The sequence below is a fragment of the Rhinolophus sinicus genome, chromosome 1, assembly GCF_057876585.1.
Source record: "Rhinolophus sinicus isolate RSI-liver-muscle chromosome 1, RSI-T2T, whole genome shotgun sequence".
Classification (NCBI taxonomy): domain Eukaryota; kingdom Metazoa; phylum Chordata; class Mammalia; order Chiroptera; family Rhinolophidae; genus Rhinolophus; species Rhinolophus sinicus.
In genome coordinates, this window is record NC_142501.1 from 89,019,456 (window position 1) to 89,046,396 (window position 26,941).

The 26,941-nt window shown below is 43.9% G+C and overlaps 1 long non-coding RNA gene across 1 annotated transcript; it reads left to right on the forward strand.

Moving 5' to 3' along the window:
* The first annotated feature begins 13,285 nt into the window (after positions 1 to 13,285).
* On the forward strand, positions 13,286 to 16,806 carry LOC141568485 (uncharacterized). Its single transcript, XR_012491643.2, has 3 exons — positions 13,286 to 13,425; positions 15,545 to 15,631; positions 16,119 to 16,806. It is a non-coding gene; the product is annotated as an uncharacterized LOC141568485 (long non-coding RNA).
* Positions 16,807 to 26,941: the final 10,135 nt, after the last annotated feature.

The following is a 26,941-nucleotide window of genomic DNA, read 5'->3' on the forward strand; positions in this document are numbered from 1 at the left end:
AGATTTCTTAAACAAAACACGGAAAGTATTAATCTTGGAGGTATTAAAGCAAAGAACATCAAATGATATCTTTAAGAAATTCAAAAGGCAGGTTGGGTTAAAGAATATAGGGTAAGGGGGTGGGGGGTGGGGGGTGGGAGATGAGGGTAAGGGGGATCAAATATATGGTGATGGAAGGAGAACTGACTCTGGGTGATGAACACACAATGGGATTTATAGATGATGTAATACAGAATTGTACACCTGAAATCTATGTAATTTTACTAACAATTGTCACCCCAATAAATTTAATAAAATTAAAAAAAACCCAAAAAACAGAATATATAGAGAACTCTCACAAGTCAATAAAAAAAGTATTCAGAGCCCAGTAGAAAAATGAGTAAGAGACATGGACAGGCATTCATAGAAGAGGAAACAAATACAGCTAATAAACAAAGAGATACCCCTCATAAGTGCTCAGAAAAATGCATCCATTTAACTGGAAAATTAAAGTCTGACCAAACTCAGTGTTGGAGAGGATGTAGGCCCACACATCTCTCATTGCTCATAGGTGCGGAAATTGTTACAAGGACACTAGAAAATCTTCACATCCTCTATAACATAGCAATTGCACTCCTTGTTACGTAAACTTTTCACACACACCGAAAAATGTCTCATGGCAGCATTGCTCACATTAGCAATAATAAGAGAATGGATTAAAAGATGACTATTTCACACTGTGGAATATTACAGAGGGTTCAAAATTAATGAACCATGGTACCACAAAATATGGATGAAGCTCAGTGGTCTCATACTTAGTGCAAAAGTAAATCCCAAACTATAACCTACAACATATTGCTTATTTCACAGGGATGCTGTGGGGATCCAAGGAGGTTACCACAGAGGAAAGTATCCAGCTCAGAGCCTAGTGCATAGGCTTTCAAGACAAATAGAATCTGAAATCTGAATTTCTAGGAAGGGGGACACCCACTGGGACAGCTCTCTGTGCCATGTTGGCATGCTCTGTCTTCCTCCTTCACCAGCTCCTTCCTTCCTGGCAGCCCCCAGTCTCCCTGAGTCTCCCCTGCTCCATGTCACGGACATTCTGGCTTTGTGTTTTGGGGGAAATGTCCTGTGGATCCCAAAGTGTTTGGAGCTTGGGTATGGGGGATTGGGGAGCGGTCAAGGACAGGCTAAGGGGCCCCTGCAGCTCTAAAATCCACACCTACAACCAGCTTGGGAAGCTCCCTGCTCCCTCTGGGTTTCTCTTCCCTTGTCTTCTAGATGGCCTTTTATGACTCTTTTTGGGGCAACGCTGCATGTTCACTTAAAGTGGGATAAAGATATTGGGGGCTGAGAGGACCGCTTAGCGCCATCTATCCCCAACAGCAACTCTTCTCCTCCCAATGAAGTCCTCATCTGCAAAATGTGGATAATTGTGCCCATCTGACAAGGTCTTTGTGAGGGCGTGGAGACAATGCATAGTGTCTGACACATACTGGGCCCTCGATAACTGATTTTGATGATGTTTGTGTGTCAGGTGCCATTTGTAGTGCTGGACGCTGTACACATTGGGACTGACACTCCCTCCTCTCTTCTTAGATCTCCCCTATAGGTGACATAGCACAGGTGACTTTGCCTCCACATGACAGCTCTTTAATGTGAGAAGACAATTAGGCCCCCCAGAGATGTGTTTTTCCAGGCTAAGTGACCTGGGTCCTCAGCTGCTCCTCCAATGATTTAGTCCTCTCTAATGCTGTCCATACTCCTTTGGAGTAAGTCCAAGTTTGTCAGTAGCCCTTTTAAAATGGAACACAAGGAGCTTAATTTTGTGCTTCATGAGAAAAACCAACAGAGAAGCCGCCATGTTTTATTATAAACCCGATGGAAGCTAACACCAATCACACCAAATGGCCAATTCCAGAGCTTTGCAGTAAGATTTCTGGAGATAGAGGATTAAACAAACACACAAACAAAAATACATATCCTCACAAGAGGTAGGGAGACCTCTGGGATTCTAGAATGTTCTGTTTCTCGACCTAGGTGATGGTTACATGAGTTATTCATTTTTAAATAATTCATTGAGCCGGACATTTAAAAATTTTTTTCCCCTTTTCAGGCTGCTCCCCCCCCCCCCCGCACCCCCTCTCACACACACACACTCCGGTTCAAGCCGTTGTTTCTCAGTCTAGTTATGTAGGACACAGCTCCCTGGCCCATCTGGTATTACGAGCCTTTGGCTCCCCGGGGCCAAGGCAGTTGGTCCCCCGTGGTCGGTCGGCCACTCACAGCAGCTCACCGTAGCCCACAGCAGCACACAGCAGCCCAGCTCCAGGGAGAGCCGTTGTTCACAGTCTTAGCTGTAGAGGGCGCAGCTCACTGGTCCATGTGGGAATCGAACCAGAGATTTTGGCGTTAGAATCACCGCGCTCCAACGACCTGAGCCACTGGGCGCCCGAGTTTTCAATTTTTTTGAGATCAACTTCTTGATCTTTATTGAGATACAATTCCCATATAACACAGTTTACCCGTTTAAAGCATACAATTCAATGGTTTTTAGTCTAGTCACAGATATACGCAATTATCTCCACAGTTCATTTTAGAACCTTTTCACCACCTCAGGAACAAAGCGTACTTTAGTTGTCATTCCTCTGTACCCCATTCTCCTCAACCCTGATCATCTACTAATCTACTTCCTGTCTCCATAGATTTGCCTATTCTAGACATTTTGTGTAAATGAAATCATGTAATGTATAGTCTTTTGTGACTGATTTCTTTCGTTTAACATAATATTTTCAAGGCTCATCCATGTTGTGGCATGTATCCGTATTTCATCCCTTTTTTAGTGGCCAAATAATACCCCATTGTATGGATATACCACTTTTGTTTCTCCATTCCTTAGTTGATGGACATTTTGGTTGTTTCCACCTATGGCTATTATGAATAATATTGCTATAAGTATTCATGTGCAAGTTTTTGTGTAGACAGGCTTCCATTTCTCTTGTGCAAATAAATACCTAGGAGTGCAATTGCTGAGTCACATGATAACTCTCTGATTAACAGTTTGAGGAGCAGCCAGACTTGTTTTCCAAGTGGCACCATTTTACATTTCCACTAGCAGTGTATGAGATTTTTCATTTCTCCAAATCTTCACCAAAACTTGCTGTTATCTGACTTTTTTATTCTAGCCATCCTAGTGGGTGAGAAGTGGTATCTCATTATTGTGGTTTTCATTTGCATTTCCCAGATGACTCATTAGTCATCATGTTGAATATTGAGATTTATGGACTTTCTTAATATACATCATTCTTAAATAAAAACAGAGTTTAAAAAATACACTCAGTTCTTGATCCTTGGTATCTATAACAGTTGTTCAGCCCTGAAAGTACAGACACCAGAACTTCAGGGTGCTGGAGATTCTGTATTTCGCATGTTGAGTTCACCTCTGGGGTTCACCAAGCCTTCTTGATTCCAAGCTAGAGTGGAGCTGCTTTCCTTCCCAGCCTGGAATTTCCCCTGGGTCGAACACTGAGGGGTGCTGAGCGTACCTGGGTGTAGGTGTATATTTTTCTCCGTGCACTCAGGGTAAACTCCGGTTGTGGAATGGAGGGGAAGGTTATTATTCAGACTCGGGTTAGCTATCGGAGAGATCATGTGCAGCATGGGACATGTTTGACCCACGTAAGTCTTTGTCTCTTCATCAAGGCACAGAGTCCGGGACAAGAAGACCGAGGTACTTGGTCCAGACATGGGGCTTGAGCAGAGAATCATCTCTGGATCAAGTGAAAAGTACACCCTACCAACACATGTTACTTGTCCTACTTTACATATGGGACATCTGAGGCTTAGAGTAGTAAAACAATTTACCCAAGCTTCAACAAAGTAACTTAGACCACAAAAAGCTTCTCTTTGGAAGGTGGGGTGAAAGCTTGGTGCCTTGGCAGGGACCCTGATGGCTTGGTCCAGAGAGGCCAGATTTAGCTCTGGGGCCAGCTGCTGCCATCCAGGCCTCTAGCCACTTAGTCATCTTCTTCCCCAGGTGACCTGTGGGCCAGGTTCTTCCTTTTCCTCCCATCAGACCCCTAGGGAGCTAAAAGCTGGAACCTATCAGCTAGTCATACCCCCACATCTTTTCTTAAAAGGGGATCCGAGCAGCACATGTCCTCCTCGCCAGTGCCCCAGACCAAGCCAGACACCGTGATAGGCATCAATTACTGACTAGCTAGCGCAGGGAATCACCTGGAATTCCAGAACCGCAGACTGCAGAGCTCACTGTAACTAAAGAGAAAGTGGATTCTGACCTCCCTCCCCCCACCTTACTCCCACCCTCCCCTTCTATTTTTGCAGCTCATGTCAGGAGTGGTTTGTTACCAATCTGGGAAGACTCTGAAAAGTCTCTGGGCCTCGGTACCCAGGATTTGGGAAGAGTCAAGCTACTCCAGGGTTCTTCGTGCTGTTATTCATGAATGAATTCAGATTTCTGGGGATGGTCACAGGCGTCACTGTCATATCTTCTTCAACATAATCATCTTTCAGCGTCAAACGGCATTCTTAAAATACCAAATTATCTGTGATGCCAGATTGAACTATACTGCAATGGAAAGGAAACGTTTTAGTTTTCCCTGTCCTCTAGAAACTTCTTATATTTGGGGCAGTCACATGCGAAGCCAAATGTAGAATAAATATAGCGACCTTTTGGGCTCTACAATCCTGGTTTCCAATTTCCCCTCTATGAAAAGGGAATTACTAGGACTGCCGGCCTCCTAGCCCTAGAGGCCCAGAGAGACTTCAGTGAGATAATGGAGGTGAAAGCAAGCCTTTGAGCGCCTCATTCCAAAGTTATCAGAGCATCTTTTGCCTAAGGCTCTTGAAACCTCTTGAAAGCACCATCACATTTTCATCATATAAAAATTGCCCAAGAGAGATCTCCTCATTATCAGCACTTGATGAGAATCTGGCATTTATCTTCACATTCCCCTATGATCATAGAGTCTTGTTGGTCCAAAGAGACCACAAAGGGCACCTTTCTGCTGATTTATCTGCTAGCAGCCTGGGGCAGAGGCAAAGCCCCAGGTATCTCTCTTGCCTCCTCCTCTCTGCTGAGGCCCAGGTGGGGGTTCCCAGTGTGGTCCCCAGCGCGCTGGTCTCCTTGGCTTGCTACTCTGTATGCCACGCTAACTTTTATTTAATTCTACTTCCTACTGCAGATACACTAGGAGAATTTTGTCCAGGGTTCAAATTCATGCAACTCGTATATTATGTGGGTAGAGCATGTCCCAGGTTCTCAGGGAACAGGGGAACCAGGAGAAGACAAGGCCTGCGTGGTAAAGCAGGAAGGGACTTCCCTTCACGTCCTCACTTACAGGTGAGGTGGACAGCGTGAGCAGGTGCCCAGCCAAGCTGGACACAGTCCGCCTGACTGAAATATCCTGGTTCTTCCTTCTGAGATGCAGTGTGAAGTGGAAAGAACCTGGGCTTTAGAGCTAACTGAATTTGGCTTTGCCTTAACTTCTCCAAGCCTGACCTTGGGCAAGTGACTTAATCACTAAGAGCCTCGATTTCCTCAGCTATAAATTAGAGATAATAATTCCCACCCTGCAAGCTTGCTATGATTAAAGATAATGTATGGGGAGGGACTGGATTATAATAGACACTCCATAAATGGTAGTTATTATAATCATTAGATTTTCTGCTATGAATTTAACAGGTAGCTATGGAACACGTACTCTTTCTTTATTCATTCATTTGTTCAAACATCTATTTATTCATAAAACATTTATGAACTTAGAATAGTCTTGAGCTCAGTGAGGATACTACCAAGAAATAAAAAGCAGGATCCCCGGGTTCAAAAAACTCAAACTTGAGTTGGAAACAATAAGCTGCAGAGAAGTTGAATTATAAAATGGGACCCATCATACCTTCTTTGTTGTGTTGGAGAGTTAAGTGGGCTAAGACTGCAAGCTCAGCATTTGGCCCCAGGTAGACTCACTAACGGATAGCCAGCCTGGAGTTGTATCTTACCTGAGAACAGAGATGGAGTCCATCAGTCTGCTATGAGGTTATGAAACGTGAGCTTTAAGGGCCCCTCACTTAGATGGGCTTCTTCCAAGGCTCTGTACCAAATTTTGCTTTTCTTTCCTATAGAGGACCCCCGCCCCCCCATTGTTATAACTTCAAAGTCCGCAAAACTGGGCTTATCGTTCATGGAGGACTGGGTTTTAAAGTCAGACGATAAAATAGAAATCTGCAAGTGCATGCCTCACATCTCATGCTCTGAGTGTCAGGAGTACAAAGGTGAGGGAAGGAACGGATCAGGATACCTTGATATCTGAAAGGAAGGTATGAGTCGAGGCTGCTTAACAGTGGAGCAAGGATTTGAAAATTGGAAGCTGCACGGAGTGAAAGAAATGATGCAGGGGCAGGTGGGGAGGGGTAAGCAGGTGAGGAAGTATACTTTAAGCAAATACCCACACAATTCCCTTTCCACGTTCACGGATAATGGACAACGTCTAGCGGTGGAATGATGTTAGGAGCGCACTGATCTGGGCTCTACTTATTTAAACACCATGACTTTGCACAGGTCAGGTGAACTCTCAGAATGTCAGTTTCCTTTGTAAAACGATAATACTAACACCTGTCTCCCAAGTAATAGTGCACGAAGTTAGGCAGATACCTGTGTAAATGTACTTTGTAAAGTGTAAAGAGCTCTACTTACCAATGGTGGTTCCAATTCATTTCACTCATACAGGAGAAAGGATTTTCTTGTTCACCAACATGATAATAATGGAAAGCACCCTTAGAGGAAAAAACAACAACCCAGAACTCTCTGAATAATCTGTGGCTTAGTCCCTGAATTTGAGCAATTTTCTTAACTTCTTCAAGCCTGTTTCTCAATCTTTTAAAGCATGAAAATAATTATGTTTTTCTGTCAGTGCAGTTTTTAATCGTTATTATTTTTATACCAGGAAGAAAATTTCCACCCATGTTCTTACAGAGGGGAAATTGGGTTCAATGTCTGATGGTCCCAGATAATAGGCTCCACCTTTTTTTATCTGTTATGGATGTTCCTGTTAACCAGGCTTTTCAAAGGTCTAGTGAAGGAGGCCACCAAGGTGCCTGCATGTCACAGGAGAAAATTGCCAGGGACTGGTTCGAGAGAAAAGACAACAGTCTGTTTTGGAGCGTATTACAGCTGTGATGTTTGACATCCTGCAGACACCATCTGAGAAACTGACCAGACCAGCATCTTCTCAGCATGATACGGCTGAGGAATGACACAGACACACCCCAAACACACCTGTAGTACTGCCCCCCGCCCCGACTCCGCTCCCTCTGCCCTTAAGGCAGGGTCTCTTCTCCATCCTTTGCTCACCCCGGTTGGTTCAGAGATCTCTACTATTAGATGAGTAACAAACAGTAGAATATAAGCCTGCCCTTCTGCTTAGTTCCAGACCTAAAGTAACAAGTTCAAACACCCTGTTATTATTACCACCAATGATAATAAGAGGAATAATGAGCAAGAATTGCTTTTATTAAGTAAATCAGGAAATAGCACCTTCCAACATGTTCCAGAGACACGTCAGGAGGCTCTCTAAGTGCCTGGATGGTGTTGGAGCATGTGCTGGTCTCCTTTATGAGGGAGTTGCTCCACAATTACTGGTCTCTTGACAGCAGGTTAGGACTCATCTTATAAATATATAATAACATAAACGGACTTTCTGTTTACCAACTACTACATTATAAGTGTGTGTGTCCCTCCTATAAAACTCCCTTTTTAATAGGTGCATTTTGGAAATGATTTCATAATTGTAGCCATTTAAATACCAAGATCTTTAACCGTCACCTGTTGCTATTTTTCTCAATTTTGGCATCAATAGGGAAATATGGGCTTGCGTAGCCCTGCAATCTTGTCCCGGGGTCAAGTGCAGAACTCTGAATAGACCAACACAATAAAAGTGCCCGATAAGTGCTTTCTCAATGAATGAATGAATCACGAAGATATTTCATAGGTCATTTCCGTCACCCCCTTGCTTCCTAATGGGGCTGTCTCTGAAACATCCTGGATATGTTGCAATGATAATGCAGGAGGACACAGAGCTTGCGAGCACAATGTGTCCACCATTGGAATTCAGGGTGTCTGGTTGAGTGGTACTCACAGCCCTTGGTGCGCCTAATGTATTTGACACTTGGAATAATTAATTATTTTTACACCTCCTCCTTCTATACATCAAAATTATGGTCCATGATAATCAGGTAATAATCAGTTCATTGATTCTTTCTTTGGTTATGAAATAACAATTAATAAGATAAAAAATTATATTAAAGATACCATCCACATTTAGGAAAATATTTCATGCACAAACCAAAATGAGCTGTTACCAAGCAACATATTATACTTTGCAGTGCAACTCTGTTCCGCTGTATTAGATTTTAAACGCAAAGACTCTAAGTTCTGACATAAAATGACAGAATTGAAGTAACTCAGATTCTGTTTCTTCACCTCTACACGCAATGTGCTGTCACCCTTTCCAAATGTGTCTTTTCAACACCACCAAGCCTTTCTGCAGTTACGATTGGACTTGGTGTCCTATAAAGCAAACTCGACTCTGACACTTTCTGCCTGGGGACAGTGGCGGATCCCACAGGACAAGGGCTCGATCCCACAAGACTACTCCTGCTTCAGGTGCTAATCGCGACTGGAAAGTCCAGGTTGTTTGTTACCTGTGCTTCTGACCAACTGGCTGTAAATCAGAGGTTCCCACCATCCCTCCTTGGGTTCAATTAATTTGCTAGCATAGCTCACAGAATTCAGGAAACCTGTTCACTCAGTAGATCACCATTTATTACAAAAGATATTAAAGGATACAAAGGAACACTAGATGAAGAGAGACACAGGTCAAGGTCTGGAAGGGTCTTGAACACAGGAAGTTCTGTCCCATGGAGTTTGGGGTTCACCACCCTCCCAGCACGTGGATACGTTCTGGTTCACCAACGTGGAAGCTCCCCAAATTGTCCTTTCAGGGTTTTATGGAGGCTCCATTACATAGGTACGATTGATTAAATCATTGGCCATTGTGATTGACTGAACCTTCAGCCCTTCTCTGCTCCCCAGAAATTGTGAGGGGGGAGACTGAAAGTGCCAATCCTCTAATCCTGGTTTATCTTCCTGGCAACCAGCCCCCATACTTGGGATTTTTCTAAAAGTCACCACATTAACATAAACTTAACTGTTGAAAGGGGCTTGTTACACGGATAACAAGACACCCATTTTGCCTTCATGGCTCTGAAGCAATTTCAGGAACTGAGGACAAAAGATGAAATGTTGTAATAAAAGATGCTGCCACTGCTCTGATTGCTTAGGAAATTCCAAGAGTTTGGGGAGCTGTGAGCCAGAAGATCAAAATACATATTTATTATAATTCACAATACCACACCAATTCTTTGAAGTCAACTATTTAAATGTAAGCATATAATAGCGAAAGGAGCTCCCCAAACTCTTGGAATTTCCTAAGTGGTCAGAGCAATGAGAATATCTTTTGTTATAACATTTGGTTTTTTGTCCTCAGTGCCTGAAATTGCTTCAGAGCCATAAAGACGAATGGGTGTCTATTATCCTTGGGCTGTGTCTAGAAGAGAGCTCTGCCTAGTCCAAACCATTAAGCCATTAGGAACACACCCTGGAAATAGAGGCCTTTTCCTGGGTCCTTGTGGGTGGGGTGAGTGGGTAGGGGAAACAGGACGATATAACTGGGAGTTCTCCAAATTAACTGCCATATAGAATACAATGGTTACTAAAACTAAGTAATGGAAATGTGCTAATTTGAAGTGTGTGTGTGTGTGTGTGTGTGTGTGTGTGTGTGTGTGTGTGTTGCATAGTTAAACTCAACAGTAATCATGGCAGCTATAAGACCAATATAAGGTTTGGGAAGCGGGAGCATGTTATCACTGCTTTTGTGTAGCACTGTAGGTGCACGGTGATAATAAAAGATCGACTGACTTCGGTTTCATTAATGTTTTTAAATTCTCTACAGAAAATGCACCCTAACCCTTTTGTCTCAGTGCAAGCAGCTGATCCCTTGGAGCACTCATCCTAAAGGAGCCAGGAAGGACAGGTGTGATCTAGTCACATGGCTTATCCGGAGAGGGAAGGATGCACTTCTCAGCATAGCAGGGCCTGTGCCTCTCACCTTGCTCTCCTTGCCCAGGGAGCTACCATCTGAGTCCTTCAGGGTTGAGATGGTGGCAATGGAAAGGGCTGCTGATTAAACCCTCTGAAATTTTAAATTTTAGGGTATGACTAACTCAGTTTGATGGTCCTTTCCAACAGAGTATTACCCAAAAGTAACGAGTCGTTTTGCCCCCTCTTCCTGTAGAATGCCATGTGGCTGAGGAACCTGTTGTACTCAGTGGAGGGTGACAAGTTCAAGAGCAAATAGCCGCAGAGCCCAGGTTGACTGGCCACAGCGTTGAGTCTGCCAGTATTCCCAGTGACGCACTGGCTACATCCATAACTGTAGTATTAAGGAAGCTTGCTGTGGTCGTGCTGTTAAATGAGAACTTTCACAGACATTATCTCGTTTTGGTCCCCCGATAACCCCAGAAGATAAACACCATCCCCTATTTCAGAGCTTGGAAACTCATCCAGGAGAATGACGAACTCTCCCAAGCAAAGGGTTCAAATCAAGCAAAGATTTGAACCCTGTTCTTTTTTTTTTCTCACTTTTATTAGCATTTATTTGAAATTGAATTTACTCCTGGGCCATAAGTTTTTGTTTCTTCATTTTCTTCTGGGATCCTTTTCTTCTGTGCAGCCTCCTCTTCTGGTTCGGGAACAATCTGCTCTTTCTCAGTGAGGACCAGCTTAGTGTGGCAGGGGGAGCTTCTGTATGGTTAACCCTCCCACGAGCTCTGTAAGTTCCGCGCTGCATCTTGGGAGCTGTGTTCACTGGCTGTGCTCAGTGACCAGACAGTCTACATCTAAACCCTTAGGTCAGCATTCCTCTGCATTTGTAAGCACGTGCAGCAAAAGCTCAGCACTCTCCAGGCCACTGACCCTGTGTCCAGCCCCACTGTTTGGCCTGGGCACACCTCCATTGTAAAGATGGAATGGCGCACATTGCTTCTATAAAGTGACACCTTTCAGATACTTGGTGGTGTTTCGGATATGCATACCCTTGATGGCCTGGGCAGCTTCACAAGTGTTCTTAAAGTGAACACGAAGATTTGGACCTCTTGATTTGCAGGATTTTGTGGGGTTCTCTGGGTCAAGCGAATAGGGAACCATTTTCAGAGGTCATCTCAGGCCGCTTTTGGGAAGAGAACCCTGTTCTTTTTAAGCTTTCATTTTCCTGAGTGACTTGTGGCCTTGAGCAGGGTGGGCAAAGAAGAAACCATAAAATGTCCACTAAAACGTCTGATATTACACAACTTGTAAATATGTAAGTTCAGATGCCAGAAGTGAAAAACTAAGGCCTCTTTTCATTTCATTTTTTAAAATGGAGGCATCAGATCATAGAGTGGAGTGCACACATCCTAAGGGCACAGCAGGTGACGACCGGCATTTAACCCCCACCCAGATCAAGGTACACCTAAGGTATATTTCCAGCATGCTAGCAGGCTCCCTCATCCCCTCCCAGCTGTACTCACCTTCCCAGGGTAACCACTGATCCTGATTTTATCACAAGATTAATTTAAATATCCCCTCCCCTTTTTTTTTGGCTCTTATAATACCAAACAACTTATCAGACTAATATTTTTCATAAATTAATTTATTTTTCTAACTAACTGAGCAAAAGTGATGTACTCCACCTCAGAAACGTCACTCTGAGAATGAACTTTTCTCAAAAAGCCACCTGCTTTGCTCCCCCACCTGAACCTCCATCAGGTCTTAAACGCCTCTGCCCAGTGAGGTGAGTAGACTATTTAAAATAGCAGTCGACTGTGGCATTCTGTATTCTATCCCTGCTTTATTTTACTCCACAGCACCTCCCACTATCTCACATAGTGTACATTTTCCTTAATTGCTTATTTTCCACCCTCCCCCACCCCCACTAGAATGTAAGCTCCTTGAAAACAAGGCTGTTGGACTGTTGTGTTTACTGCTATATCTCTGTCCCCTCCAACTGTTGTATCTGGCATTTATATGCTCAGTAAATATTTGTTTTAAGAAATGAGAATCAGTAGAGTGACCCAAAAACCTTGAGCACATGCCTCAAAATCTAGTTGGAACATTCATTTCTAATTTAGAAAATTAAAAATATAATTGCATACATGTTATTGGGAATTACAAGCTCATTCTTCAGTAGGTTGCTATGACTTACAAACATGAGGAAGGAAACTAAAGGAAAACTCAAGATCTTCAGAATCAGAAGGAATCCTGGCTCTGCCATGTCCTAGCTAGATAAACTCGGGCAAGTTAATTTATGTCTAGGAGTTCGTTCTCTTCTGAAAAACGGGAATAGTACTGTCTGTTTTGTACCGTGGTTTCCAGCATTATGAAAAGCACTGTTCATTAATAGAAGCCACATTTATCACACTGTTCTCAGAGTCATATAGTAAGACACATAATTCACACCTTAGCAGGGGAGCCAGTGCTAACCCTGCCCTGATACCTGCAGCTATAAAGAGGTATTTTGTGAATGAGTAACTATATTTCTTGAAGTTCCTTAAGCCCACACTCATTCTCTCTCATTACAGTCTGTATCGCTGGGCCAAGGTGAGAGCTAAAAGTTCCATAGCCAAATGCCTTGAAGATACACTTGCCAATGGAAATTTCCCACAGAAATGGTGACCCAGTCATCTTTCTTGCAGAAACCCTCCAGATTTATCTTCTAGCCATGTGAGGATTTACTGTTCGCAGCCTTCCGTGAGGCTCTTTTTACTCCATGTTTAGCAGCGTGATCAGATGGCCTCTGAGGATTTTCTCCCAAGAATCGTGGGACTTGGAGTCAGGAGGAGCAGGACAGAGCCCTTCTAGCCAGTGGCTGTGTGCCGTTCCCCCACCTAGAGCTGGATGCCTAAAATTCCACTGTGGCGTTATTCCTTCCTGTGACTTTCTCTCGTTTAGTCTGCAGAGATGCCTGGGAGGTTATCAGTCATTTATGCCTTAATGTGAATGAGTTTTCCAGCACTTCTCATAAGAGCAAGTGAGTTGAGAGAAGAGGGAGAAATAAAGAATGAGAAGTAACTGAGGAGAAAATGCTGACCACGAAGAGAAAGGCTGTTGAAAGAGGAACTCTTGAGCTAAAAGGAAGCCAGCATTGTTTCTTATAGGTCTAATTCTGAGTCTAGGGGTGGAAGTCTCAGCTCTGGCTGGGCATACAGTCCCCTCTATGACCTATCAAAATTTTTAATTTCATAGTTGTTCAGAAGAGGTTGCTGTCCACTGCTGACAACTTACAGACACGTTCCCATATTCAGCACTTATCAGGGACCTGAGACTCCAAGGTAAGACTGGAAGCTGAAGAAACTTTGTTCATAAATTGATGCCATATGTAAACAAACAAACAAACAAACAAATAAAACAAAGAATGAAGCGAGTATTCTGATCTAGGTTTGTACTGTGCACAGATCTGACTACCGCTGCTAAAACTTTTTCCTTGTAGGCGATTAGATTTCAACGGAACCTAAAGAAGGTTTTTTTTCTTCTTTCATCTGTAGCTTATAACAATTACTGCATGGCATACACAGTGCAATTGAATGCAATGCAGTAAATACTTTGACCAGTAATTAATGGTCTTATTCAATAGCTATTTACTGAGTGCCTGCTATGTGTTAAACATAGAACAGGAAGCTACTTTGGTGAACAAGACAGAGAAGGCCCCCCCTTACTCTCCCGAAATTTACATTCCTGAGGGTGGGTGCAAACAAGTAAAAATAAATAAGAAAATTCTGGATAATGATACATACCATGAAGAAAATAAAGAGTACTGTGTGAGAGAATGCCTGTGTGTGTTGAGGGTATGTGACAAGATGGTCAGGAAAACCCTTTTTGAGGATATGACATCTGAGACCTAAATTATGAGAATGGTGCAGATGTGTGTGTACTGGGCAAATGGCACGTACAAAGGCCCTGAAACAGGAAGAAGCTTGGTTGGTGTCTTAAGGACTCAAAGATCTGTGTACTTAGCACATAGAGAGGGAGGTGGGAAGAAGCAGATGAGGTCAGAGAAATGGGCCAAACATTAAGACTTTGTGGGCTGTGGAAAGAACACTTTGTGGGAAGTGTTAAATGAGATGACATTGGGTGGCTGTGGAGCAGAGGAATGACATATTATTATTTTATCGAAAATGTCCCTATTGCATTGTTTTGTACACCTGAAACTAATTTTAAAAAATGCAATGTCTGTGAGGTACAATAAAGCAGAATGCAAGAAAATGAAAAAAAGAAAATGTCCCAATCTCACAATGAGATTAAATAGAAAGTATGCTCCAGTTTACTGGTTTTTTGTTTGTTTTGAAGATGCTTACTAAATATCTACTGAATGAATAAACACATGAATGAATGAATGAATGAATGAATGATGAATGAATCAATGAATGAATGAATCACATGAGTGAGCAAGGTTTAGTAGAAAGGACATTGACCTCTAGTTAGTTAGATGAGACAGCTGTATCACTAGTTGGCTGCGTGACCTTGAGCAACTAACTCATGTAACCTCTTTGATTCTCAATTTCTTCATCTGCAGAATGGAATAATACCTCCCTGAACTGTCCCCATAAGCTGTTGTGAGGATCAATAAGACATGTGAAAAATGTCTCATTGGGCAGCTGGATGGTTCAGTTGGTTACAGCACAAGCTCTGAACAACAGGGTTGCCGGTTCGATTCCCACATGGGCCAGTGAGCTGCGCCCTCCATAACTAGATTGAAGGACAATAACTTGGAGCTGATGGGCCCTGGAGAAACATATTGTTCCCCAATAGTTTTTTTTTTTTTAATGCTTATATGAAACGTGATGGATGATGATGGAGATGATAAGTTTTCGGTTGTGTTAAGCCACAATGGTAAGCCTTGATTTAACTTTAAAACCTTTGATATTCATGAGTATTATTTGGAGTCTATCGCACATCTCAGCCTGTATTCCTGTCAGTTAGGTAGTTTGCTCCCTCTGTGTAAAGTAGTTCTGCCTTTATTTATCCTTAAAACCTCAAGAGAAAGCCCCCAGCTCCTGTACACAATCAAAATCCGTTGTCTTTGCCTTGGCACCAAACAGCTGAGAATGCGCTTTCAGAGATGTTATCTTATTTGATGCTGGCAACTCTGGAAAAGAGGCAGGTCAGGCTTGATTTCCCCAGCTAGGACTCGCATCTATTCTGCCTCTTTTCACAAGGCTCATGTCCATTCTCTGCTGTGTCTTTCTTGGCCAAAAAGACGTAAAGCTTTTTCTTTGTCTTCCTAGGGAGATGCTTCCTAGCTAGGCTGATGGGTGTATACTTCCCGGGAAAGAGATTCTGTAAACTCTCGGTAATTACTGCCGTGTTTAACAACTTGTCAGACAGCCCTTCTCTCTAGTCTAAATCCTTCTGGCTGTAACTGTATCCCCTGTCCTCTGGTTCTGTCTTCAGATGCCCTCTGGAGCAGCATTGTCTTCTGGCACCAAGACCATTGTACTGACTCACGCTTGCAGATTGTCAGAATCAGGAGTCTTGGAGGTCAGCAACGCCGTCTTCTTGTTTTACAGTCGGGGAACCTGAGGACTGGCAGGACCCGGCCCCTGAGTGGCAGACTCACAGTGAAGGCTGGCCTCCTGTGGCTAATGGAAGTTCGTGGCCCTGTTGTACACAGATATACACCACTTCCTCCTCAACCCCAGGCTCAGTGGCTAAGGACTTGGCCAGCCTTTGATGCCAACAGTATATATAGTATAAATCAGGACTGTTTTTCTGGGGAACTGTGAGATGACCCTTTTAGATACCAGCTAGTGGAGGGCTTCAGAATGAGGAAACAGAGGAAAGAAGTCAAGCGAAGCATAAACTGTTGGCTGGCATCCTTGGGGCTGTGCAGCCTGCTTCCCAGAGGTGTGGTACGATGCCATGGAAAAGGCAGTCTCTGGAGTCAGGCAGATCCTATGCAAAGCTCTATTTTCTCACAAACTGCAAGGCCCCTAACTGAGCCTCAGTGTTCTTATCTGTGAAACAGGGAGAAGACTCATGGGATATTTTGGAGGATTAAATATACTTCACACCATGCCTGGCCTCCACTCTCCTCTGTAATCTGAATTGTGCCTCTCCAGCTTCCAGCCAGGGCTGGGGTTTGGAGGAGGTGGGTTCAGAGGACCAGGAGGAACAGAAAGGAATCTCAGCATCCTGGCCATCAAATCACTCTCACAAACCATCCCTCACTGAGCGATTTTCAATGAATCAGATACCCTCAAAATACATCACTGTCAAAATCAAGAAACGTATGACAATCAAGGAAGAACGTACTGGTGGCAAAATAACTTTTGGGTTCTGCCAGCTCCAGCTCCTGAGGAAAGTAAATCCATGAGAGACGACTCACTGAACCTGGAGCCCAGCTGGCCAGTGGGCATTCAGCTGGAGGGCCAAGCACTGCGTCTGCCAGCAGCTCTCAGGTGTACCCATGGCTCCCTGGAGCCAAGATGCACTGGGGAAAAGGGTCACATTGCACAAAAGCATTTACAACTCAGTTCATTTAAATCTGCACGTGTCAAATGCTCTAGTTTCCAAAATCCACTGCTTAGTTGAAGTTGAGATGCCTTACATCCCTGATCAAAGGATACAGGATATTAAAGCCTTGGGATATTTAAGCGGTTTTTGTTTTTTCCTGGTGGTGGTAGGCAGTGGGCATACCTTCAGCTGCTTTCTTTAAGGTCATGTTAAAATGAGTTTGCATTCCCTGAGCACACATTCATTTTGTGAGGGACGAGGTTGGGATGGTTAGTGGACTAAAGGCCAGTGCTGCAAGAAGACTATTCCCCTCTGATCTGGTAAGCTGCCCGTCTTCTGACTTAGGGTTGGCCATTGGCGTCCTCGTGCCCTGGACCCTTGGTGTGAGCAGCTAGAATCTTTGGGAGGGGCACCTATGCTGCATTGCATGGCTCACAGTCTTGGTTGCCCTCCAGTGCGGATTCCCCCGTCTTCCCTCACTAATGAATGAGCATCCGGGATGAGAGAAGTACGTTTTTCCCTAAGAGGCTATCTAACCAGGCCCTAGGTTTACTGGGATACATCGGTATTTGTGAAATGACTTAGCATCTGCTCTTTTTGCCTGCTTTAGTCCTTCACCGCTTCGTGTTTTGAATTGATCGTGCTCACCCCAGTAGATTGCTCTCACATTCCCTCACCCCATGCTTCTAATAGATAAACTCACATAAACAGTGTGGGGAAAAGAGAGACAGGGGATGAGAGAATGTCTTTGAGTATACTGAGAGAAAACTCCACACTCATGGGCGTTGAATTCATGTGGGAAGCAGGCCCATCTCCCCAGGTCAGCTTTTGGGTGTGTCTTGCCTGGGGGCTAAATTAAGATTTCTGATTTTGCTATGACAAAAGCAACGCCTCCATCTTAAGGAAGGAGCAAAGGCTATTTAAGGCAGCCCAGTGCATGCTAGGGTGAGGGTTTTGTAAACAATCCAGAGTCAGAAACGACAGAGGGTGATGGATAACTATGCATTAGGTTCAGAGTGGAATCTCCACCCCTCCCCTCGCTTCACCTACCCGCTCCTCCCCCTCTGCATCCCAGGTCCCACACTGGCACCAACCAATGTGTCCTCCTCCCGTGATTCAAGGGGTATGAGATTGTGGGAGAGTCCTTTAACCCCAGGGCCCTTTTCACCAGAGGGACCAAAGCATTGTGTAAACAGTCTCACAGGAGAGCTGAGCGCCTGTTCTCAGTGCTTGGGAGGTGCTAACAGAACATCATCTGTGAAGGGGATGAGAAATCCCTTTTATCTGGGCCTGTTTCTTTTAAGCAGCCCCACCACTCCAAGGATACCTCCCTGGTGAAGATATTCCAAATACCCTCTGCCTGCTCCCTATCTATTTGCAGAAGGGAGGGTCCTTCCCACACCCCACTCGACCCCTACTCAGTGTTCACTCTTGCAAGTAGCTGCTTGCCTACTGGTCCAGAAAATGGAGCGACGTAAGCTGGAAAACAAAAATGCACATTTCATCTGACTCCCAAAGTAGAAAAGACAGGGCTGACCCATGTTTACGGGTACAAGCACATTCTGCAAAGTTGGAAGGTAGTACGGTCTCGTGGAGAACAAAGGGTTTGGAGGCAGCCAGAACTGAGTTCAGATCCTATCTCTCCTACTTTCAAAAGCTGCGAGCCTTTCGGCAAATGATTTACTCTTTAACTACCTTCTTTGCTTGTTTGTTTTGAGGATTAGAGACAATATACGCAGTGTGCCTAGAACATAGTGCGCACTAAATAAATAATTGTTATAACCATCTTGTTTGAAGTCATTTGCAACACACTCCTCAGCAAGTTGTTATGTCATATGTGATATTGATTGATTCATTTAGGCAGTCAATCAATAAATGATGACTTATACAAAAACAGCTATTCAATAGTAATGAGATTAATAAGTAAATAATTATGCCAGGCCCCCTGCACTTTGAATTTCAGATGAAAACACTAAAGTAGACACGGGCTAAATGCCCTCCCAGCAGGGGTCTACACTGCATCCTGCTTGCAAGTGAGGGCAGAGTGAGGTGCAAAGCTTTCCTCTCCAGACAAAGGTCAGGTCAGCACCGCCAGTCACCAGTCATTTGTTTCAGATACGCATCCTGTGCACTCAAATAGAATCTAAGTGTCTGAAGAGCAGGAACTATGGGGCCACTGCTTACAATTCAGCGGCCACTGACAGCCTGGAGAAATTGCCTTATCTATTGGTACACTTGGCTAAACAAGCCCAGAGCCCCAGAGACAGCTGTATTTGGGTCTGACAATCAAGTCAGACCCTTCATCAAAGAATTTATAGGGATGAAAACTGAGGGTTGCTAGGGAATTGCCCAAGAGGAAGTGTACACTTTTGTCTTCCAGTTTGCTTGTTTGTTTGTTTTTAATGTCTTCAGAGAGAAAAGGGCAGAGATGTGGGGAAGGAGTCCCAGCTCTCCCTGGGGCCCTTCTGCCCACTCTGGCTGGTTTAGTGTGAAGAGTGGGGTCCGGGGCCCAGGCCTCATTCTGCCTCTAAATTGCCATGTGCTCTGGGAAAAAGCCTCCTCTTCCCAAGCCTCAGTGCCCTGGTTTGTAAGACAAAGGGGTTGACAAGGTCATTGCTAAAGTTTGTTACAGGGCAAACATTCTATGGCTTACTTCCCATGGTTCGTGTTTATAAAAAAGTGTAGTACTGGAGAGTTACTGATTGATCTTTTCTTCTATAGATTCCAGTATGCCAGAGGCTTCTGAACAATGTGTGCTTCTCAGGAGAATTAATTGGCCACTTTGAAGTCAAGCCTTGGACGTTAATGATGTAACAAGGTCAGGGCCTGATGGGCCTTTTGCTTCTCATGTTGGACTGCTCAGTGCTACACGGTGGGCTGACGATGAAGGACCCTCCAGGGAGGAGTCCGTCTCTTGCTTAAACACATATGGTCTGGGGCATCGATGCTCTACCTCTGCAGGCAGCTTCCAGGGGAGCCAGCATTCACTTCCTGTCCCAGGTCCTTCCATCTGTCTGCGATCACTGAGGATGTAGAAGTTAAGTGGGTACCTCATCCTCATCCTTACAAAGTCGCTAGGAACTGCATATGCTAGAAATGTCTCGCAGAAGAAAGTACCTCCATCAGATTTAGTGCTTGCTCTTCATTCATTCATTCATTCATTCATTCATTCGTTCACTCATCTCACAGACCACTGTAGAGCACCAGCCATGTACCACATGCTGTGGGAGGCATTGGCAGTGCAATCCTGAACAAAACCAAACACAGTCTCTGTTCTTACGGAGTTATACTCAGTGGGGTGGCAGACATTAGTACAATACTCAAACACTCAAGCTAATGAATGTGCAACTTTGAACTTGGGGAAGTGTTAAGAAGGAAGGGAACTTTTCTATGAAGGCATATGTAGCAGAGGCAGCTGATTATCTCCTCAATATTCAGTCTCCCTCTTCTTTACTTATTGAATCCCTATTTGGTTAGAGGTAATAAAGGAGCCAGTCAGAGCATTACTTTTCCTAGCCTCTGGCTTTTAGCTAAATTGGGGGCAATGAGATAGAGTAAGAGCTCTTGGGTGGGATTTCTGGGACTTCTCTTTAATTGGGGTGTGTGTTGTGATGGCTGGAGCCCCAGCAGCTCTTTGGCAAACCTGAGGAGCAGGACTCTGTACCAGGAGCCTTGACTGCCCACCTCTGGGCTGCTTGTTTCATGAGAGAAAAGGACCTCTTCCCGCAACCTGGTGCCCCCAACTCGTCTTGTTTAAGCCACAATTTGGGGGGTTCTTTATCGCTTAGAGGTGAATGTAATTCCCAATTGATATGGCATTTCTCATGGTAACCTGACCCAGGTGGGGAGAATGTGTGAGGGGAGGGATGGATGGGAGGTACCTGGGAGAGGCTCTGGAGAGGGGAGGAGCCCTGTTTGGAGGCGGGATCAGCCTGGGCAGAGGCTGCATGCGGGGAGGAAGGAGGGTGAGTTCCAGCAACCTGGTCTGAACGGGAGGGGAAGAGTGGTGTGGAATGAGACCCGAGGTGGGCTGTGCCCCTACCACACAGGCCGAGACCCTGGACATCGTCCTGCGAGCACCCGGAAGCCACTGAAGAATTAACAGCAGAGAGGAGCATGCTCACGTTTTGCAGAGGTCATTCTAGCAGCATGGAGAAGAGAGTGGGTGCCGGGGAACCATCTCTCAGTTTGCAGCCCTGCAGGGAGATTGCTAATAGCCTGGACAAGGATGGCAAACGAAGAGGAAAGTGAATACCTGTGAAACAATGGGAAGGCGAAATTAATAGCGTTCGGAAGTTAATTGAAAATGGAGGTGTGAGAGAGAGGACGGTTTCAAGAATCATTCCTAGGTTTCTGTTCTTTGGTAAAACATCGACTTATCTGCACATGTTGCGGACACTATTCTTGCCCAGCCAACATCTTTTTTCTTCCTTCTTCCTTGCTGGAACTATTAGAACGTGCTTGGAGCCGACAGTGTTGGCTACTCACTTTCCTAGCAGTTAAGACAGAGGCCTGGGCTCTGGGTCTGGCCAACAGATTCTAAGGGTAGGAGGTTTATTTCCTCTGGCTCCTGCCAACCACCATCCTCACAAATTTAGGATTTGAGCTTAGATTGTTTTGGTAAAGTCCTGGCTTCCTCATTCACTTAGTTTCAAATTTCTTATATGAAAAATGATTAATGTAGCTCTCAGAAAAATGTCCCCAAATAATACCCAACTCTCAGATTTGCTATGAGGATTTAATAAGATTACATATGTAAAATACTTTATGTAAAAACATAAAATGTTTCAGACACAAGTTATTATGCTTTCTACTAATGATGATTAAAATAAATATTTGGAACATCTCAGCTCTTGCAACAAAAATTACTAATAGTAGTTATCACTTACTGTGATTATTAAGTGCTAGACATTGGGCCAAGTACTTTACAAATATTATCTGTTTTTAAACTTCACCACAATCTTTAAGATAAATATCATTTTCCCCAATTTTCAAATGAAGAAACTGAAAAATTGAAAGATCAAGTAAATTTCTGAAAGTCACAGTTAGCAAATGACAGAAGCAGGATTTGAACCAGGGTATGTAATGTTGAATCTGTAAATGGTACCCTGTAGCATGCCCGCATCCCAGATGCTGTTTCTGGTAGTATTATCTTGTCTCTATGTTTGGCACCTTCATTTGTTCCATGATCTATATTTACAACTTAACTTATTTTCGAATGACAGGGCTGTGCTCTTCAGACAGCGTAGATGACACTGGCACACCTGTGACAAACATGCTGTCTGTATCAAATTGTTATTCGAACAGAATACTTTCTTACCTTTACCGTAGGCTGCTTTCTTTTTCTTCCTAGCGTTTACTATCACTCGCTATTATATGTCTACTTAATTATCGATTTATGCTCTGGTGGTCCAATTGGAAGGTAAGCTCCTAAGGCAGGGCTTTCATTGGTTTTGTTTCCCTCCTGGACTCCCTAGGGCTTAGAGTGCCAGGCACAAATTAGGCACCCGACATACTCTTGTTAAATGAGTGCACAAATGGGGGAGGAGTGGCTTTGAAATGGCTCGTGTGCGCTGCTTTCTCCTCTTCTTTCTGTTCAGTGACCAGGGCTATGGACTATCTGACTGGGTTAGAGCGACCCTTGGATCGCAGTTGTGAAAATGTGACAAGTCTGTGAAAGTGATCCTCAATGGAAGGCAGGCAATATCAAAATTCCCTGTGGGGTTTTTCCAAATAAATTGCCTATCCCCTAACCCCTAACCCCAATTCTCCCCTCTCTTTCCCGTGCTTCTTCCTATTCCCCCAGTGCACTGGGAACTTTCTGAGGACAGGGAACTCCCCTTAGTAATATCTGCTACTCCAGACCCAGTACTTTTCTAGACTCTCATCAAGTGGGCAGAAACTAGTGAATTACACTCAGGGGCTTGGTCTCTTCCCCATGATGTTCCAAACACTGGGGCCACTATGGCTTCATGGACAGGGAGGGAGGACCTGCCCGAAGGTGAGGAGGGGAGGCAGGTCTGGTTTGGCAAAGGCAAGGCTGCGTGCATACCAGGTCCCATCCATTGCTGTCACTTAGGAGTTATAGAAATTCTGCTACATATAACTTTCACTCTTAGTTAGGGAGAAATAGATTAGAAGAGAAGGGATTAAAGTAGGATTCAAACTAGGTTTGAATTTCCCTTCTGCCACATACCGGCAAAGTTTCTTAGCTCCCTCCGCAGAAGGGAGACCATGATCCAGACCTCATTACGTTGCTATGAAAATAAAATGAGATACTGTATATACAGCACTTAGCACAGTACTGACACTTAGAAGCGCTGGGAAAATATTATTAAATTGCTTCACAAACGATAGTGGGAAGCTACCCAGAGGCCCTTGAAAAGACCTCTCTCCAGTCCTCACTCCTCGGGCCCTACCCACATGCTTGACATTCCAGCCTCTGGCCCTTGGGGAGCCCCTGTTTAAATGCAGATTTTATCTCGTACTGTTTAATGGCATTCATTCAAGTTATTAGCACCTTAACTCTAATCAGATTAACCTCAGCTGAAAAAAGAGTCTTGGGCCAGGAAACGTGGAGGGGAAAAGGTCATGTGTAGGGGTTCGCCCCACCCCAGAGGTCCTTAACCCTTGGATGGCCTTGGAGAACTTAGAGCAGTGACTGCAGAGGCCGGTGAAGCTGGAGGCCTAACAGAGCTGTGCGAGGACTGAGACAGTGTGAGGACCGGCACCCGGGTGGAGCCACGTTCTCCTGAGTGTGCGCTGATGCTGAGGGAACGATCGACTAGTCACTGATTTACAGGCTGCAAGGAGTTGGCGGTGCCTGGGTCATTCAGTAATTTCTCAATCAAAAGATCTTAAAGGTTCAACTGTTCTCCTGGGGAGGGAGGGACGCGTGAGGGTGGCGAGTCTTTGTTTCTTAATTAATGGATTTTATTTTTTTAGAGCAGTTTTAGGTTTATAGAAAAATTGAGCAGAAAGTCCAGAGAGTTCCCTTGTACTCACTCCCTTTTGCCTCCTCAGCTTCCGCCATTATTAAAATCTTGCGTTGGTGTGATACATTTGTTATAATTGAGGGACCAATGTTGAAACATTATTGCTAACAGAGTCCATAGTTTACATCAGGGTTCAGTAGTGTTGTGCATTCTATGGGTTTTGCTTAATTCATAAAGTCATGAATGAACTATTACAGTGTCATACGGAATAGTTTCACTGCCCTCAAAATCTTCTTGATGTTCGGGGTCTTTACCCTCACAAAGTCTGAGAAGCACTGGTTTAGAGTTGGGCCCTTTTTTGGGGGAATAAATTTGTAGAGAGTTCCACACGTGAAGATGGAGCCCCTGGGGAAAGATATAGCCCAACCTGTGGGGTAACTCCGGTGCTGGAGATGGGCCTGGCTCAGCGTCCCTGGGACCCCTGGGACCCCTGGGACCTGATACACAGTGTCTTCACTTTCCTTCCCTTTTCCTTTTTCCTTCCTCCCTGCCTTTCTTTTGTTAATATTTTTTTCCCTTTTCAGGTTTCAAATCTTTTGATAGGTCCTTTATAAAAGATTTAGCGGTCTTTTGTCTATGGTTATTAACCTTGACTGTGTATTTGAATCACTTATGGAAACTAAAAACAAAATCCTAGTCCTGGACCCATTTGGGGGTGAGGCCCAGGCATAGGTGTTGATTCAGAATCTCCCCAGGTAACCCTAAGTGCAGCAGCGTGGCTGGCCACTGTCCTAGGTCATGTGTCTACAGCAACCCCAGATTCTCAGGGGTGCTCCTTCCAGAGGTCCCCCTGTAGGGCAGGAAGAGATCACAAGTGTCTCTGTCGTGCAGAGTTCTTCATATTTGCACACGTGTTCACAAAAAGACAGGCACGGGCTGTTGGGGACAACATTGTTTGAAATACTGAAAAACTTGAAAAACTTAAATGTGCACTAATAGTCCACAGTGACACAAAAATGCCAGCTCTGTCTTTGGGAGCACGACACAACAATTCAAATGAATAAGACAACCCTGTACGCACTGACACACAGGCGATATTCAAAATATGCAGCCCCTGCTTGAACATGGCAGCTGACCAGACAGCGGATGCCTGCCCAGCAGAGACAGAAGCTGGCCCTGTCACTGGGCTGGTACACCCAGGGTGATATCAGCTTTGCTGATACATGAAAAAAATCTCCAGGGCGTTGTTAAGTGGAAAATACCAGTACCAGAACAGCATGAAGAATATGATCCCCTTTATGTAAATAAAAAACAAGCCCTAAAAATAGGCATAAATATACATGTTGGACAGCAAATGTGAGAAAAAGAACCAGGACGGAGATGCAAGGCTGCAAGTATGGTTACCTTCCTGGCGGGGCCAGACCTGGGAGTGGATTGGGAATGGTGAAGGGGCTTTAACATTTTGGTTGATGCAATTCTGTATTACTTGAAAAAATTTTATGGTGCACGCATGTTCATACATTATATATACAATGAAAAAAATAGATTTTTTTTTTTTTTGAGAAGAAAGAAGTGCTTGTGATGTCAAAGTTCTGCACTGTAGTCCTGGTTTTGTCACGAATTAACAGGGCTTCCTTGCCACATAACCTTTCTACACCTCAGTTTCCCCATCCATGAAATGGGGATACACAATTTTATGCTCCATAGGGTTGTAGTGAAGATTAAATGAATTGAGGTATATGATCTGGAATGTGGATAAAGACGTGTACCTGTAGAGTAGAGAAGGCTGCCTGCCTTGACCAAGTAGAAGAGGAAATGATTCACTTTTCAGCAATTCCCACTGAGAATGAATGACAACATCAATATGAAATTGTGTGTGAAGTGAAAAGCTGTGTACGGCTGGGGGCTTATTCATCAGCTACACCTCTCGTTTCCAGTCAGGCCACTCCATTCCCATTCATCTGTTAATCCATTCACTAAATGTACACTAAGCAAGTGTTGCGGGTTGAATTGTTCCTAAACCCCAGCACCTCAGAAAGTGACCTTAAGTGGACATTAGGGTCATTGCAGATGTGATTAGTTAAAATGAAATTACACTGGAGTAGGGTGGGCCCTTAATCTAATATCACTAGTGTCCTTACAGGAAGAGAAGAAGTGGAGCAGACACATGAGGGGAGAAGGCCCTGTGATGACAGAGAGGGACCTGAAGTGCCTGCCCTGGAAGCCAATAAACGCCAAGGGTCACCAGCTACCACGAGAGGCTTAGATGAGGGAAGGAAGGATTCTCTCCTCCAGACCCGGCTGACTGCTTGATTTTGGACTTCTAGCCTCCGGAACTGTGAGATAATACACTTCTGTTTCTTTCCTTCTTTTTTTTTCTTTTTAAACTTTTATTTATTTTAAATGTGTTTTTCCAAGACCCATCAGCTCGAAGTCAAGTAGTTGTTTCAATCTAGTTGTGGAGGGCGCAGCTCACAGTGGCCCATGTGGGGCTTGAAATGGCAACCTCGTTAAGAGCACCGCGCTCTAACCAACTGAGCTAACCAGCTGCCCTACACTTCTGTTTCTTCAAGCTACCAAAGTGGTGTCACTTTGTTGGGTCAGTCCTAGGAAACTAATAGAGCAAACAATATGGGAGGTGAAAGAACATATTTGGGGTTAGGAATCAGATAGATCTCAGTTTAAATTCTGTGTCCATTGTACTAGTTGTGTGATCTCAGATACATTTTTAATGTGTCTAAATCATAGTGTCCTTATCTATAGAGACAGAGATAACAGTAGTGCCCATGCCACAGGGTCATTGATACTACTAAATGAAATTATTTATATATATATAATACATCATACATCACATATGTCTAATATGATATATATACATACACACATATATATATGTATACACACACACACACAGAGGGAGCCAAAAATGTATACACATTTTAAGAAAGGAAAAACCTGTATTAAAATTGTAATACTCAATATATACCGATAACAAAAGATGAATACAAGTCACGTTTGACTTCTGCAATTATAAGAGGTGCTCAAAGTGGTTACCATCAGCATAATCTTAATATATTGTTTTCCTTTCTCAAAATATGTATATATTGTTTTGGTACCCTCCGTATATATATAAAACTTTACATATAAAGTATATATATACTTTAAGTTTCATATATATATACATATATATATATATATATATATCACAGTCCTTGCCACATAAAAGACACCGAGTGAAACATTAGCTCCCCTTTAAGCATTTACTATATTTAAGCCTTGAGTTGTGTGTGTGTGTGTGTGTGTGTGTGTGTATTATATGTTACAAAATTTAAAAAAGCACTATCTCTACCTTTGAAAGAACTACAGTTGGGGAAAAGCCAAGTCAATTTAATTTTTGGTC